Here is a 16,012-nt window from a genome sequence, read left to right as displayed (position 1 = left end):
CTCGTAACACGCCACAGGAAAAATAAACTTCAGAAAGTTGTACTTCTGTATCATCCTCCTGTTTGAAAACTGCTGTAGTTGCACATACACTTCCCAGTCATATATTTTACCAAATGAAACATTGATGTTTCCTTTAAAACCTCCATCCTTCTTACTACATGTTTCCCAGACAATAGCACTTTGCCAGCAATTTGTTTCAGCCAAGATGTATGGTGTGATAAATATTTAAAATCAAATTTGGCAAAAAGACGTAGATGGATGTGGCACCCCAGGCTGTCGTGGGAGCCACTCTCTAAAGTACAGGGACGTCCCTTTCAAATACCCTTATATCCACACGCAGGAACAGATATGCACGCACACACTGTATACAGCGCCTGAAGAAGAGCACATGTGCCAGGCCAGTCACCAGTGCTTCTCAGTGGCACCAGCATTCCCCCTTTTCTTGTTTTCATTAATGTGTATCAATGCTTTTTTGTGTGTTTCTTCTTGAGCACTTGGTAAGGATTCCTTGATGAATCATATGCATCATTAAAGCCGTGTAATGAATAATATTAGTGTGTTTACAGTCCAAATTCTCATGTCTGCTCACAGAGTTTTCAGCTCTTTAATTGAGACACACTCTATGTCCATGGGTGCATGTTTTTCATGGCTCAGCACCGAGGCAAGTCTGACACTGCTATCTGATTGAGTTTGCAGATTGTTTGCCTCAAGATACACCTTTTATTGCTGTTATGTTTTAGGATGGAATGTGTCAAATCAGTAGATTTCATATGTTGAGTTTGCCAGCGTCTCTAGTCTAACCAAACATTTCATGATGTGCGTACTAAATAAAAAACATCTATCAGCTCTGGAGAATTGAGTGATCAGTGAGTCAGTGATGCCCGGCTGTTGATGTATGACCACTAAGATGCTGCTACATCCATCAACATTTTACAGTAAATGCTCAGTTTCTCTGGCTTTTCATCTGCTCTGTGATGACTAATAGCCTGATTCTAGATGGCTGATAAAGGCAAAGTGTAAATAATCTGCTTGGGAACAGACGATACTCCCTGTACTGTACCTGCATTGCGCCTCAAGCAGCTTTGGTAAACCATTAGGAATAGTGTGGAAGTGCTGACTTTGGAAGTGGTGTGAAAAATTTAGCCTCGCTTGAGTCATTAATCAACTTACCTGCAGCAAAGTGTTGCCTTTATTAAAGCAGGCTTATTAGAGCTGGCTGTGCGTGCATTTTTCTCCTTTAGTTAGGTGAACTTTTCAAAGAACTGTTCTTGAGATGACTGACAAGCATTTGGCAAAGCTCACCAACACCAGTTAAATATGTACATAAGGACACTCGTATGTCATTTTTACAGATACACAGCTACTTTGAGCTCCACCAAAAAACCCAGTCTCGCAATATGATAGCATAAGGAGAAAATCACAATAAATAACTGGAATATTTACTGTCGACTGGTGACCTCATGAAATAAGTAGCTGATTTATATAATATGGACATTAGATTTAAATTTTATTCCAAACACATTCTGGACTCCCGATGAAAGTTTGTTTTACCTAAAAACCACAAACCAGGCGAGAAATTTGGGTGTAGTGATGGATGCAGACCTAAACTTAGAAAAACACATTAAGACAATAACAAAGTCAGCTTACTATCGCCTCAAGAATATATCAAGGATAAAAGATCTGATGTCTCAACAGGACCTGGAAAAACTAGTCCATGCATTCATCTTTAGTAGGCTTGATTACTGTAACAGCATCTTTACAGGTCTACCTAAAAAATCAGTCAGACAACTACAGCTCATTCAGAACTCTGCTGCTCGAGTCCTCACTAAGACCAAAAAAGTGGACCACATCAGTCCAGCTCTGAGGTCTTTACACTGGCTGCCTGTCCGTCAGAGGATAGACTTTAAAGTTCTGATGCTGGTCTATAAAGCTCTGAATGGTTTAGGACCAAAATACATCAGTGACCTCCTGACCCAGTATGAACCTTCCAGATCCCTCAGGTCATCTGGATCCGGTCTTTTATCAGTTCCCAGAGTCAGAACCAGACACGGAGAAGCTGCATTCAGCTTTTATGCTCCTTATATCTGGAACAAACTCCCAGAAAGCCTCAGATCAGCTGAAACACTCAGTTTATTTAAATCCAGGTTGAAGACTCACCTGTTCTCAGCTGCATTTGAATAAAGCACCAAATCCAAACTTTTAAGCTTAAATTTCAAAACTAACATTTTAACTACTGATTTTATCTACTGTTCTGATTTTATCTGTTTTGATTTTATATACTGTTTTGTTTGTTTGTTGATTAGTTAGTTAGTTCGCTTGTTTTAATCAATTTTAAATCATGCTTTTTATTTGTTTTTGTTTCTAATGTCTCTGTAAATCACCTTGTTGTTGAATTGTGCTATACAAATAAACTTGCCTTGCCTTTTAAAAAGCACACTCTTTTGAGATTGTTTACCTGTATGCAAACTATGCAACACATCCAGTGCCTATAATGTGAAGCAATGTTTGATAAATGTGTAAAGCCACAGTTATCGGTCATCCATCTTTTTACTATTTCTCTAATAACATGTGTAATTTGTCTTCACATCTTGCATGAAGAAAATTCATAGTCAGTGCGAAGAACCAGACAGTAGGTAAATTTAGATTATTTGTTTCATTCAAGGAAGTGTCACTGCAAATACCCATAGTAGTCACGAGGCAGAGGTCAAAGGTTGACAGGTGAAAGGAAGACACGCCTAGTCCAGAGAAACTGTACCACTGTGTTCGCTGTGTACACAACAATACAGCCACCAGAAGCTTTAAAAAAACAAAACAAAACTGTACACAATTAACGGATTCACACGGACGTACCTGTAATGGAGCGGAGCAACGTGAAGAGGACCGTGAAGATATTGTCAAGATGATGACGATGATGATGCTAGTAGCCTAAAGTTTTCCGTACTGAGGTACAACCGCTAACAGCCCCACCTGTTTAAATGATAGCTACTGGCAGCTTGTTATTACAGTTTGTAGTATTTAAAGTTTTAATTTAATTAAGAGCTAAAAAACTGAAAAGACTTTAAAGGTTTCCCTTCGTCTGCCTGGCGTTACGTTATGCTGAATTGCTCGTATAACATGTATAATAATGGCGATTTTGCTGGAATTGGTGTTTTCAGTTTTTATGTTACTGTAGAGGTTCCCATGCCATGTACCCTTCTCCGTGTGCAGTAACACAGAGCCTTTCTTTGTATAATCATTAGCTTACAGAAGCCACGGAGGCAATTCGGTGCAGGAAAATCACAGGTGCAGTTAATTACAGGTTCATGGTCACACTAATGTGCATGGTAGTTGACTGGTGTAGCCTTCCAGTGACAACTAAATAGAGCATTCATAACTGTATTTATTGCTCACACCTGTGCCTTTTCTGTTTTAACAAATCAAAATGTTTTCTGTGGAAATGACCCAGGCTATAGTTGAAAAAATTCACTTAGAAAGGGGTCCTAGCTAGATTAATGCGATGGTGTTGTGTTTAGTATGTTGCTTTGGTTTTTTTTTTGTTGCTTGTTTTCTATTCTTCTTCTCTCAACAGGTGATCCAAGAGATTTTTTTTCTTCCCCCCTTTCTCACTGTCCCTCTCCCCTTCTGTTTTTCTTTTCCTTCCTCTTTCTTTCTCCCTTTCCTATCCCTCACTCATGTCTGTCCCATCTGTAACATCTGAAAATAAAATATAATAAATAATAAAAACAAAGGTCGATCAAATGGACCAATACGGCAATGCCACCGATGATCCATTTGGCAAAGTAAATCCATTGGGTATCCTTGTTGGTCTTCAGACAACAATTCTGATGGCTAAAGAACCAAATGGGACAGGCAAAAAAAAAAAGAAAAAAAAAAAGAAAGGGGTCCTAAATATGTGACGTGACCTGGAAATGGCTGCCATAATCGTAGTCCAAAAAGTACCTCCTACTACCTTTTTGTAACCACTTTTTTGTTACCTTGATGGAAATCATCATGAGGGCAAGGAAGGAGAGTGTAAAAATAAATAAGAAAAAAAGGATTTCATGAAGATTTAGAAAACGATGACGATTAAATCTTTATACACAATTTACACATGCACTGGGTCTGGATGCTAAGGAAATCTTGTGCAGATTTTAGAGTCAGAAGTAAATACAAATTTAAAAACAAAGTGTGCAGTAAGATTAGGTAAGGGACAATATTTCAAGTATAAGTGACAGTAATTTCCATATTGTACATATTTACTATACAATAGTACGGAAAAACTAAATGTTACACATCTTATTAAACTCTTTATTCCATTTCTGGATAAGGTAGATTTTTTGTGTATTTTAGTTGGTCGGTATTTTATTTTTGCCATTAGTCAGACTGTGGCATGAAAGAAGCTGCTGTTGAAGTGCAGTGTGCAGAGACTCCAATTACACTTAGGCTTGACTCCTTAGTAGAGCAGGACGATATGGCCAAAGATATTTATCAGATATATATTTGAAAATTTGCGATAATGATATAACTGACGATATAATTGATGCAAGACAAAATACAACTCCACAACTTTACTAGCGCAAAAACCCCATCGATTTACTTAAACAAGCAGCTGGTTTTATGTGAATTAAAGCTATATAAAAATTTAACAGTGCAAATTCAAATTCCTTGCTGAAAGTTTAACCAAAGGGCATTTCCAGTAGAAATGGGCTGACATATCCTGAGCATAACCATGTATAATATCCACTACAGTTAAAAATAGGTGCTTTGCAACATGAAACTGCAGTGTATCAAATAAAAACTGTCAAATACCTATTTTTTGGACCCTAAGGTGCACAGGATTATAGGGCACAAGAAACAAAGCAGTCAGATAAATCAAACTTTATTCAACTTATTCTTCTTGCTTCCTCCACTTCAATATTATAGAATATTGATTCAATAATGCTATATTCTATCACAGCTGCTCTATTCCCATGTTGTTGCAGTATATTAATGACTCCTGACTGAAGCTTGGTCTGTTTACAGCATCCTGCCATGAGATTGCATTTGTCTCTAACCATCAGGAACCCTCACGTTAACTTCTATCAGTGGAAAAACTTAGGTTCATCCTCCAGCTTTACTGTTTATGTTATGCTAACATAGCTGTGTCGCTAGCGATCACATTATTATCTACCAGCTAGCCCAAATTCAGTAACCTTACAAATGTCACTACTGTTTAGTTTTCTGTCTTCATTTATGTTGGAAGTGATAGCAGAGCTGTACGTTTTGAATTTTTCAGAAATCTCTCAGTCAGAACATGGTATTAACTAGCGAAACTAGCAAGCTAACTTCCGCTAACTTCTTGCTAACTTCTAACTCCGTTAAATGTAATAAATTCTGTTTTCATGGATGCCCGGATGTTAAACTGAATTATTACACCTGGTAAAGCAGCAATACTGATAATTTTTATCAAAGATGAAAGAATTTAGACAGTTTTTAACTCCCAGTGATGCTGCAGTGTTCGTTTAACTTTGGGACATGAAGAAACGGAATTTTGGACCCAGATTACTCCCAGATTTAGGAGCACCTTAGTCCGACAAATACGGCAATAACGAATGCCCGCTTGCATGTTGTACAAAACAATGTGCTTTGGTGGGTATCTGATGGACAAACACCAAACCAGTTCCACATCACTGACTCATTGTCAGCTGTGGTTGGCATGGAAAACCCCTTAAAATGAACAGTTTTAAGGGTGGATTTTGATCATTTTCATGAATAGTTAGGTTGTTAGTGCATCATGATATGCAAACTGGCATTATCTCCTCTTCCTTTGTAAAGGATGATCCAGACAGTCAATTTGGATTAGTTGTGTATGTTGCTGTATTGCCAACCTTTGAGATTATTGATTTGACTTCAGTCACAGAAAGCCTTAATAGGAGCAGGACTTGTGCTGGATAATCGGTCCAACAATAAGAAAAATACAAGTGGACAGGTTTAAGCAGCTAATCACAATGTGTCAGGAATGTCATTTCACTATATAGACTGTTTATTCCTATTGCTTTAAGATTACAGCCATTGTATGAAGTGATATTTTCACTGCTTTTACATAAGGTATGTGAAACAACATGATAGGAAAAAAGTGTGTAAGATGATCTTTCTGTACTCCATCTTCAGAACATTTTTGTTTTATTAAGCAGACGCATGTCAACAGTATCCACCATTACATTATTAAGACCCTTGTATAAATGCTGTATTCTGAGTGTCTTATAAGTGTCTGCACACCTTTCTTTGATCTCATGATGTATTCCATCAAGGTCATCTTAAAGTGATTAGGAATTCAACTGAAGTTTTGCATTTGGTATGCAATAAATGTTGCCGTCTCTCCTTTCTAAACGGGCCGTTTTTGTCTAAGTTAAAAAAACTTTTAACTGTGTTCTTCTCACGCGTCTCTCATCCTGGCTCTTGCATTTTGTGACACTTAATCCGCGTCACTGTTTCCTTCCAACCCAGTGCTTCTCTTGGAGTTCTATTATTTTGAGTATCAGCTGGGTAATTTCTCTTGCCTTTGCTGGTTTCCGTTATGGGTTCTGGAGATAAAGGAAAGTTGTCTTCACCAAATTGGACACTTGTGAGTAGTTGGTGGTGCAGTTTTTGAAGACAAAAAGAAATTTTACGCCTTAATATCAACACTTGAAAATACTTTTGAAAGTAATTCCATCTGCTGTCAGTTTTGATGTGCAGGTAATGAAGACCCATCAAGAAGCATTCAAAAACAGTTTTCAATAGTTACAAAGGTATGCCATCATCCTGAAAGAGTGACAGTAAAGAAGGATTATAACATCCCCAAATCTTCCTCTCTGATCTTTTCTTTCTTTTGTAGTATATATTTTTTTAAAACCCATCATAGCAATTAAAATTTTTTATTCAGTTTTTGTCAGAGAAGATGAGGCAACTGCACTGCAATCTTCCTTTGGTTATCACTGCCTCAGCATGGCAGTTTATTCTTCCTGATTTTTAGGTGCTCTCCAAATATTCCTCATATACCTGAGATGATATTGCTTATGTTGCCTGTAAAGGTCAATAACTGAATCTGAATGAAAAAGGCAGTGAAGATTTTTAGCCTTAGAAGTTTATAAGCAAGCCACCCAGTCCCATTATGTTAGAGGTTCAAGGGTTCAAGTTTTTCATGTGTGTAATATGAAAATACATGTTGTGTATTTTCTTATTGTGTATTTCAATGACTCAGTTACAGGTGTTTTGATAGTAATGTGCTTTAATGTTGCAAGCTGTGGATGCTTTATGCATTGTAGCACTCGTAGGAGTCTGTTCTAGCAATTATTTTGGTACTCTTTACTTTTTCTAAAGTAACATCCCACATATTTTCAACAAAGCTACTACCTAAAGATTCTCTGACAGTGTTAACACAAACGAGTACAGAGAAGGAGGTAGTGTAGGAGGCAGGCGGAGGAGGTGGAACAGTAGAAAGGATCTTTTAAAGCAAGCTGAGCCGCAAACTGCTTCTGAACATCTTTTCTCTTATCTTAATAAGTAATGAGGCTGCCACAGGCTGACAATGAAGTATTTTGAAAATAGTTCTAATGTATGGCTTTGAAAGGAGTAGCTGGGCATTGATGTATGGCACAAACAGGCTTGAAAACAAGTGAAATATTAATGGGCTGTTTCCCAGGAGTTAATGTGGGATTTACCTGATTGCGTTGCTGAGAGATGGGGGCTGGGATGAAGGTGTTGGGGCGTCAGGACAAGCATATGATTGAGGGACAAGTTTGAATTGTGTGAGTGATGCGGATGTTTGGATAGACCTTTCATCTAGATTTGGAAAATATAGCCACCAGCCATGTATATTTGCATATTTTTAAGTTACCTAAGGATGATATATGATGTCAGAGAAATGAAAACTTAAATTTTACATTTCTAATATGAAACCCTTACTTATTCTGTTAAAATAAAACAATAGCATCAGCTATCTTTGTGTAATCTCTGTTTTGAAAGGTAGTTGGTTTTCATTTTATGAATCCTCAACAACAGGAATAAACACAATCTATCTATTTTCTTGTTGCTAATTAATCACCCGAGACCACTGGATTTACACTTTGTCACAGCAGCCTATCATATCTTGATACACCACAAGGGAGCAGCAGTGTAAAAGGAAGAGAGCTCAGCAGGTTGTTAGATTATCTCATAATCCTAAAGCACAACTGTGAATTCTGAGTCTCTTTAGATATTTGAAGTGGTAATTTTCCACGCGCAGCGGATGTGTCACAAAGTAATAGCAGAACACGAGGAAAATTCAGTGAGAAAAGTCAGACTTTTACGTATTTTTCGGTCCTCACGGAACGTAAATCAAAATCTTTATATCCTTCGGTCCTTTAAATAGATGTTGCCAAGTGTACAGCAATAGGTCCACTATTGAGTTAGTGTGTTAGAAGAGTGCGCATACAGTAATAGTTTAAATGCTTTACCCCAGAGATGAGGCCTAAAACAACACTGACGCACAGAATTAAAAAGTTCCGTTTGAGAGCACCATTGGCATCCCAGAACACTTGGAAATGCCATTCAAGCACTGGAAAGGTCAATAGTTAGAATAACTTTAGTTAGAGGAAAAAGAAAACTTGGTTGTATTATCACAAATTGCTTCCAGACTGTTTCTTTCTGTCCAAGCAAATTATTACCAAAATTGGGTGCAGACACTGTCACCATTTTAGCAGAATCATGCATTGCTCTTGAAAGTGTAGAATGAGTGGTCACTCTGCTACATCAAAAACACGGCCCACTTTCTAGTCAAGTCACTGTCTTCCTATTTTCTTTGTGTTTGGAATCAGTATTCCTTTGGGATTTTATTTCACATGAGGTTAAGGAATGTTTTTTTTTTGTGATTGATGGAAAATTGCCCAATAATTCAAACAAATAGCCTTCCTCCTGTACTTGTCTGTAGTTCCTGCATGTGTTGCCTGGAGGAATCATGTTTTTGGCAGACGGCAGAAACCAATCCAGTTCCTCAGATTACCATTCTGGTGATTCATCAACATCAGTTGTGAATGTTCATTATTGTATTCAAAATTAGCTGTGTTGCAATGGTTTCCATGGCATTAGAGTACATATGCTATGAGTCATAATTGTCTTGCAGATTTCTGGAAAGTTGGATGTTAGCTAAATCATTCCCATATTTTTTTTTCAACCTAGATCTTAGTGTCATTATCATGACCAATACGTGGGATAGCACAATACTTACTTTTTGGTACATTTTACAAAGTCTTGTTTAGAACATTCAGTTTGGCTAACCCATATGGAAAAGATATATATAAATCTTATAAAGTTTTTATCTGTCTTGTATGAAACTTGTATGAAAAGCATACAAGAGTGAAAACACATAAGATCCCTTGAAAAATTATATAATGAAACTTGTATGTTTTGTATACTTACTAAAAAATATATGAAAGTAATGAGAACTTGGCCACTTTCAAGAGTAAATCATGTAAGCCTTATATGATTTATATATGATTTACTCATGAAAGTGGCCACTTTCATGAGTAAATCATATATGTTTTTACTATTTCTTTTCCATATGGGAATGTATATAAATCTGAAATGGACTTTTTTTGTTTTTTGTTTTTGTTTTTTGTTTTTTGTTTTAGGAATAACCTCATTTTTAATCTTCAAATATACTAGTTTGGATCTAAATGGATCTGCACATAATCTGAGCTGTGTATTTTCTTGTTTCATTTTCTTCCATGGCAAAGCTGCTTCTACTAAACTCTAATCTGTCCACAATCATAGTGCCATGTTATGATAAACTTTTGGGAAGATTACAACAATAAGACCCACACTGTAGTAAAAAGAACCCTTTGATAGAGTGGAGGAGCCCCCTCTGCTGTAAATCATTGACTGATTAATGTCCTTGTTATGTTTCAAAGTGTTTGTTAATGTGGGTATCAACTCTCAAAACAGGGTGTATTTCTAGAGCTTAACTTCTCTGTTTAGGACCCAAAGTTCCTTGGCTGCATGATAGCTCTTTCACGTTCTGATTATTCTCTTTGTGACTAGAAGTGTAATGTTGGGTGCTGAGTAATCCCTCCCTAACAATAGCCACTGCTTTATGGTAGTGTCAAACAGAAGCACAGTTGCAGTTACTGTGATGGGGTCATTTTCTCATCTTATGTTAGTCAGTGTTGGGTGCCCAAAAAGAAAACCTTTACCTCAAAGTCAGCTCCAGTGAGTCACCTCGAGTGTTAGTCATTTAATGCAGATGTACCGTTGCATTCATTTTATATTTGGAAAAACAATATCCGCAATTATGTCCAACTTCTGTTTCACTGGCCGAATCATACTCCCTCATTCACTCTAATATCCTGTCTGAAGGTCACATTTGCCACACTCCTCCTGAACAGAGCACCACTGCTGGTTGAAATGAAAAGCAAATATTAATATTCGCTGGTGTTACTCTGGAATGTTAAATGTGGGAGGCCCAGGGAAGTGCTATACATTCCACATCTAATGACACATTTACTTTGCTTTTCTGTGGGGAGTTATTTTTTCCAAATAACTGTATCACACAAGATATACATACATGTAAAAAGTGGAAGCTTTCAGGGCTTTTGCTTGTTTTAGAAATACAAAAATGTTCACTTAATTTCAGCTGTAGTCACAAACTTCATACTGTTTGTTACAGGAAGGTGGAAGTGAACCGCAACAAAATATAAGTCTCAAAAAAAGTATTTTAAAAGTATATTCAATCACATCTTGATGTGATTTTGATCCAATCTTCATTAACTCAGGATCTGTGTATAAGTAGTTTATCTGCAGTCTTTCATTGAACACAGAGACACAGTCATATATCCTTGGTACTACCTATGAGTTTTCAGGGATGTTTTTGTTCATTTAATGCAATTTTTTCCACTAAAGATGGACAACTTTGTACAAATGATATGGAAGAGTTGCTTAAAGCTACAATCCCCAACACTGGAAAGCTGGTTAGTATTGAAGTGTCTTTATGAGAAGCCATGAGAGAATGCTCTGTAATTTCAGTCCGATGGATGGCCTTCACGTCAGTGCTTTCACATTAGAAGTCCAATTACTACATGGGGAGATGAAAGAGTCTTAGTAAATATGAAATAGGTGGTCCGGGGTGACATTAATAGAGTTAACCCAGGGACAGGGTGGGATCAAAGGGGCCTCAACCATATTAACCAATCTGTCTGTGTCTGTGAACAAAACAGCTGATCGAAGGTAATGACAGTGTATGTCATCAAAACAAACTGACCACTAACACAAGTGTGTGAGCATTGAGCATGGCAGCCTTCATAAACTTCAAATCCTCCGACTATACATTTCTGCTGCTGAAGAAACAACACTTAGCAAACCTCCCTTTTTCATTTTTGTTGAGGCTCTCTTGTAGAGTCTTAATTAGATTCATTGTGGCATAGGTTGTTTGCCATAACCCCCCACCCCCACACCAATGTTTCTGACAGGACCCTTGAAATATGGCACATTTGCTTGTTGGCTTTCTTCAGCTTTGCTGTTCAGATTTAAAAGCATATTGGTGCTTATGCACAAAGAGCTATAATGATCCATCATACCATGTGGACGAGAGGGCTGAGTCCTCTGCTCCACATAAATAAGCGGCAATTTGGCCATCTGCTTGGATTCTTTCCATCTCCCCGGAGACCCCCATCTGCCTTTACATTATCAATTACAGTTCAGCTATACCCCAACCCCTACCCCCACGCCGACACTGCCAGACCCTCCAATCCTCATCCATCAACCCACATATACAGAGAACAACTGCTATCACTGCTGCATCAAAATGAGACATTTATCTTATTTATCTGTTTTCATCCTTAATTATCATAAGTGTTTAATTGCACAAAATCCCGTTTGTGTTCTGGGCATTCATAGTATAAGGTGTGTTTGTTTATTTTAGATGTAACTGCATGTAAAACAAGGGGCCAAGCAGTTCAGCAGGATACTAGGTTGCTATGTCAGCTTGACCTGACCACGTCAAAAGCATTGTTATAAGAAAAGGACACAGACACTGTGACATCCCCGACTGGTTTTGGACTGTTTTGACTCTTTGGACTTTGAAACATCAAGGTTAGCACTTTTAGGAGCCAGAACAAATGCATATCTGCTAATTAGTACTAAGTAACAGACTGAAAAAATCACAGATTCACTCCCTAAAACAGAAGCACAAACCTTTGGGAGGGTCTGTGTCACACAAAAAGCTATAATAATAGTCAAAAAATTTATTAAATGTGGTTCAGAAGGCACGAGCAGTGTACGCGCGTATGCAAACACACACATGCACACACACACACACACACACACAGAGTTCAATGGCTTAAAGTAGTGGGTGAAGCCTAAGACATGCTGATTAGCTGCAGTTGCCTCTGTAGGAACACTTAGGCATTTACATCAAAAAATGATACTTAGAAGAACTGCAGTTTTTTGGTAGACTCATGAGAGTGTTTCCAAGTTTACACACCACATTTGGTGTCCAAGTCCATTTGGTAACATTTTTGAGTGAATGTTTAAAAAAATGAAGCATATGGAAAAAATGGAAAATTTTGACTAAATTCAGTATGGCAGATCACATCACAAGCTGTCTTGGGACCTCCAGTGACACAAGCAGACACAAGACGTATTTGTCTAAAATAAACAAATCGACATAATTTAATTAATTCCATTTCTGATCTATTGCAGATTTTTTCTACTTTTGGTGGGGCACTTTGCAATACAGATGTTCTGGTGAGCTTGCTCCAAAAAGTGGATGTGAGGAGACACCAGCTCAAGAATGAGAAGCACCTTTGTTCTACGGTTTCCAGGAAAAGTGGTGAGGTTCTCAAGGGGACAGGTATGTGTGGGAAGAGGACCCTTGTCAAGTGCATGGTGCCTCATTAATATGGAGACAGGTGCTCTTTTGATGAGTTCATAAGCAGTTCAGCAGCAGCCTGGAAGTAGTGCACTTTACAAGGCTGTTCAAAGATCTCTGACATCTGAGGAGAGCCAGTGAAGCCAATAATCCTACTTTCAGAATTTGAGTCTTTCCTCTGAGATCAATCCCAGATCGAAACATCAAATAGAACTGCTGCTTTTCTCTTTTTAAACCACCCTCCTCCCCTTACAAAAATCACTTACTAGATGGTATTAGACAAGCTAGCAAAAGTGTCATTACCTCTGGGAAGAGGGAATGGATAGATTTCCGTCAAATTGTAGAATATTTTCCACTAATTTAAGCCTATAGTTAAGAGTGCAGCATTATTGATAAGACTGTGCTCTGGGTCCAGTGCTGTGCCCAAGGGCCCAGAGGGAAGCAATCCACTGAAGTGGGCTTTCATGTTCATCTATGTACAAGAACAAAGCGAGGATTAAGTCTGGGCCTTTGATCCACAAAGCAAGAGGAGTATTTTTATTTTATTTTATTTTTCCTTGTCCCTAGGGAAAGCCCTGCACACGGCTGGAACATTTTCAGGCATGCCATAGCACTGTCGCCTCTGGCACGTCTCACTATCCCCCACACTGTCCTTTGCCTGGCAAAGCAGGTGTGGGAAAATTTCTGCTGCTAATAGCCGTAATGGGAGTTCATTACACTGCAGTACACAAAAAAAATTATCGTTTTTGCCTTCAGTTATACAGGCAGGTATGCATAATAGCATTCATGCATGTTAGAGTTTACAGAGTAAGGTTGTCTTGCACTATCAGAATAAATAGTTTTCCTCATGCTGTGCCAAGAAATCAGGTTAATTATTTCTAGTTTGTCTTTTAATTGGAACTGATGTTTTATTTTGATGACACACTGGTCAATCTGTTTGTATTGATGCTGTCATTTCTGGAGGCAAGAAAGGTTCCAAGTTAAATTGTAGATATGTTGGGAATCATGTTTCATCCGTCTCTAAGGTTTATAAGTAGATTACCTTTTGTAATTCGTTTTGTTACACCAGTCAATAAGCGTCCAATGCAAATGTGGTTCATTTGTATTTGAATTGATGTCCTGTCCCCATTAACTTATGCCTCTAATGCATTCTGGTACATTAGTAAATAGACCTGCCGGATTAATCATTAGTTCATTGGGATCATTTGCTTTCTTCGTGCTTAATCGAATCTCTGACATTGGTAATAAGGGCAGACTTCACCTGCCTCCATGGACACTCAAAAACAAAGAAGAATAATTTCAGGAGAATGTTTTAACAGTGTTTTCCTCTTAGTTTGGAGTCTCTCATCTCTGGTATGTGTAAGAAAATATCAAGCTCAAAACTTGATCTTTAGTTGATATTGTTTATCTCATGTTGTGATTTAAAGTTCACTGGTTTAATTGACATTTAGAATTCTACCTGTTTCACTTATTGCGATGTACCCTTGCTCCCTCTTATCTCGCTTTCTTACACTGACCCTGATAATTAATGGCTTTTATGTCTCGAGAATAAAACCTCTAAATAGGCTTCTTGCACATTATTTATTTAGTTCTAATTAATTGAAGTATACCTGGATTGAATTCAACAAGGCTAAGGTTGCCGTGTCTCCTTAGAAGAAGCTCTATGTAAGGCGTGCATGATTGCCCTTTATCTGCGATTTTATAGCCTTGTATTAGATAAAGGCACATGTTGTATCTATTTATTTTTGCTTCTGTCTTCTTCTTTGTTAGGTTTGACAATTGGGCATTCATCATCTTTACGTAAAGATTTTGAAGCTATGGATGTGTTTTCTAATGTATTTGAAGGGTGACAATGCACCATTGGCCTGTGGTTTAGTGCTTACCAGGTTGCAGCAGGGACATGTCATCACCCCTTGATTCAACACCACAAGAGATGACACATGGGGTCATTGCATGTCTAGAAGTCAGTGTTGTGAATAAGCATGGGCAATATATTGTATGGTCTGACTTGTGCTGGAACAGCAGAGAATGACCTCAGTGAGTTGTCATGAATATACTTAGGTTAAATAATTGGAGATTATATTTTTCAAGCAGTCTACAATGTCAGTGTTGTGATTCAGTTTTCACACGAAGTATCAGTATTTAATGCATTGCAATACATGCTTATAGACTATTTTGAGTTTTGAGATGTGCCTTGAATAAGTAGAGCCAGTAGACTGAGACCCATTCTGTGTGAGGGACATGACCTGGAATACCAATCCCAAGCCGTGCTACTGATGTGAAGTATGGTGTTTCTGTAGAAAATGTGTATTAGAAAAAGACACCCAAGAACACAAAATGATTTATATTTTAGCACTAAACGTCTTAAAGTACATTTCTGCGTTTTTTGCTGGGCAGGGACTCACTCATCAACTTGGGAGATGTGTGGATTTACAGCAGCAGTGGGAGCATTGGACTCTGTATGGTAACCCATCCAAACAAAGAAGGCAATTGTAAATGTGTCCTTAACCCATAACCCACCCAATCAGCACTTGTGTGTTCCTTTTGTTTTCCAACCATCCCCAAAATACATCCATCTCCTTAATGGATTTTTTTTTCCAGGAAGATAACATGGTTCAAAATATAGCAACACGAGGGAAAGGAGGATCATGGAGTCAGGCCACACAGGCCCTTAAAAAGCGAGATTAATAACCCAGCACAGATGATCTCATAGTTAAGTGTTTTCTGTTGTATTTACACATCCACCCATGCTGTCAGAGTTGTGCTCGTCTCTGAGAAATGGAACCGACACATCCTGACACTAATGCATCACTGAAAATATTTGAAATGAATAAAGCTCATGCTTTCCAGGAGAAGAGAGAGAGACATTACAAACACTCCATTTGACATTGACACAATGGCGCCTCTGCTCAATGCAAATACTGTTATTTCCCCCCCCCCCCCCATTTCTCCTTTTGATGGAAGAGTCACAGAGGAGAAAATCTCCTGCACTCAGTGCAAACTAATGAGACATATTAATGACATTAGACACTTAATTCAATGCATGTATAATTCATAATAATTGATTGCTCTGGTTTGACAGAGTACCTTTTGTGAGAAAAATTATCCTATTAACCCAGGTTTAATCCAAATCTAAGCTGTCACAACACCCAGCTCTTATTGCATCTTGCA

General features: G+C 38.0%; 1 long non-coding RNA gene across 3 annotated transcripts in view; it reads left to right on the top strand.

The window, feature by feature from the left end:
* Positions 1-2,724: 2,724 nt before the first annotated feature.
* Positions 2,725-16,012, top strand: part of LOC101478435 (uncharacterized) — a 41,592-nt gene continuing 28,304 nt past the window's right edge. For all 3 annotated transcript variants that reach the window (XR_013093998.1, XR_013093992.1, XR_013093990.1), the window contains exons 1-2: positions 2,725-2,945; positions 12,673-12,802. This is a non-coding gene — a long non-coding RNA (uncharacterized LOC101478435). The remainder of the gene's footprint in view (positions 2,946-12,672; positions 12,803-16,012) is intronic.

This window comes from Maylandia zebra, linkage group LG1 (genome assembly GCF_041146795.1).
Source record: "Maylandia zebra isolate NMK-2024a linkage group LG1, Mzebra_GT3a, whole genome shotgun sequence".
Classification (NCBI taxonomy): Eukaryota; Metazoa; Chordata; class Actinopteri; order Cichliformes; family Cichlidae; genus Maylandia; species Maylandia zebra.
Note: the sequence above shows the minus strand (reverse complement) of the source record. Positions and strands in the feature narration are given on the sequence as shown.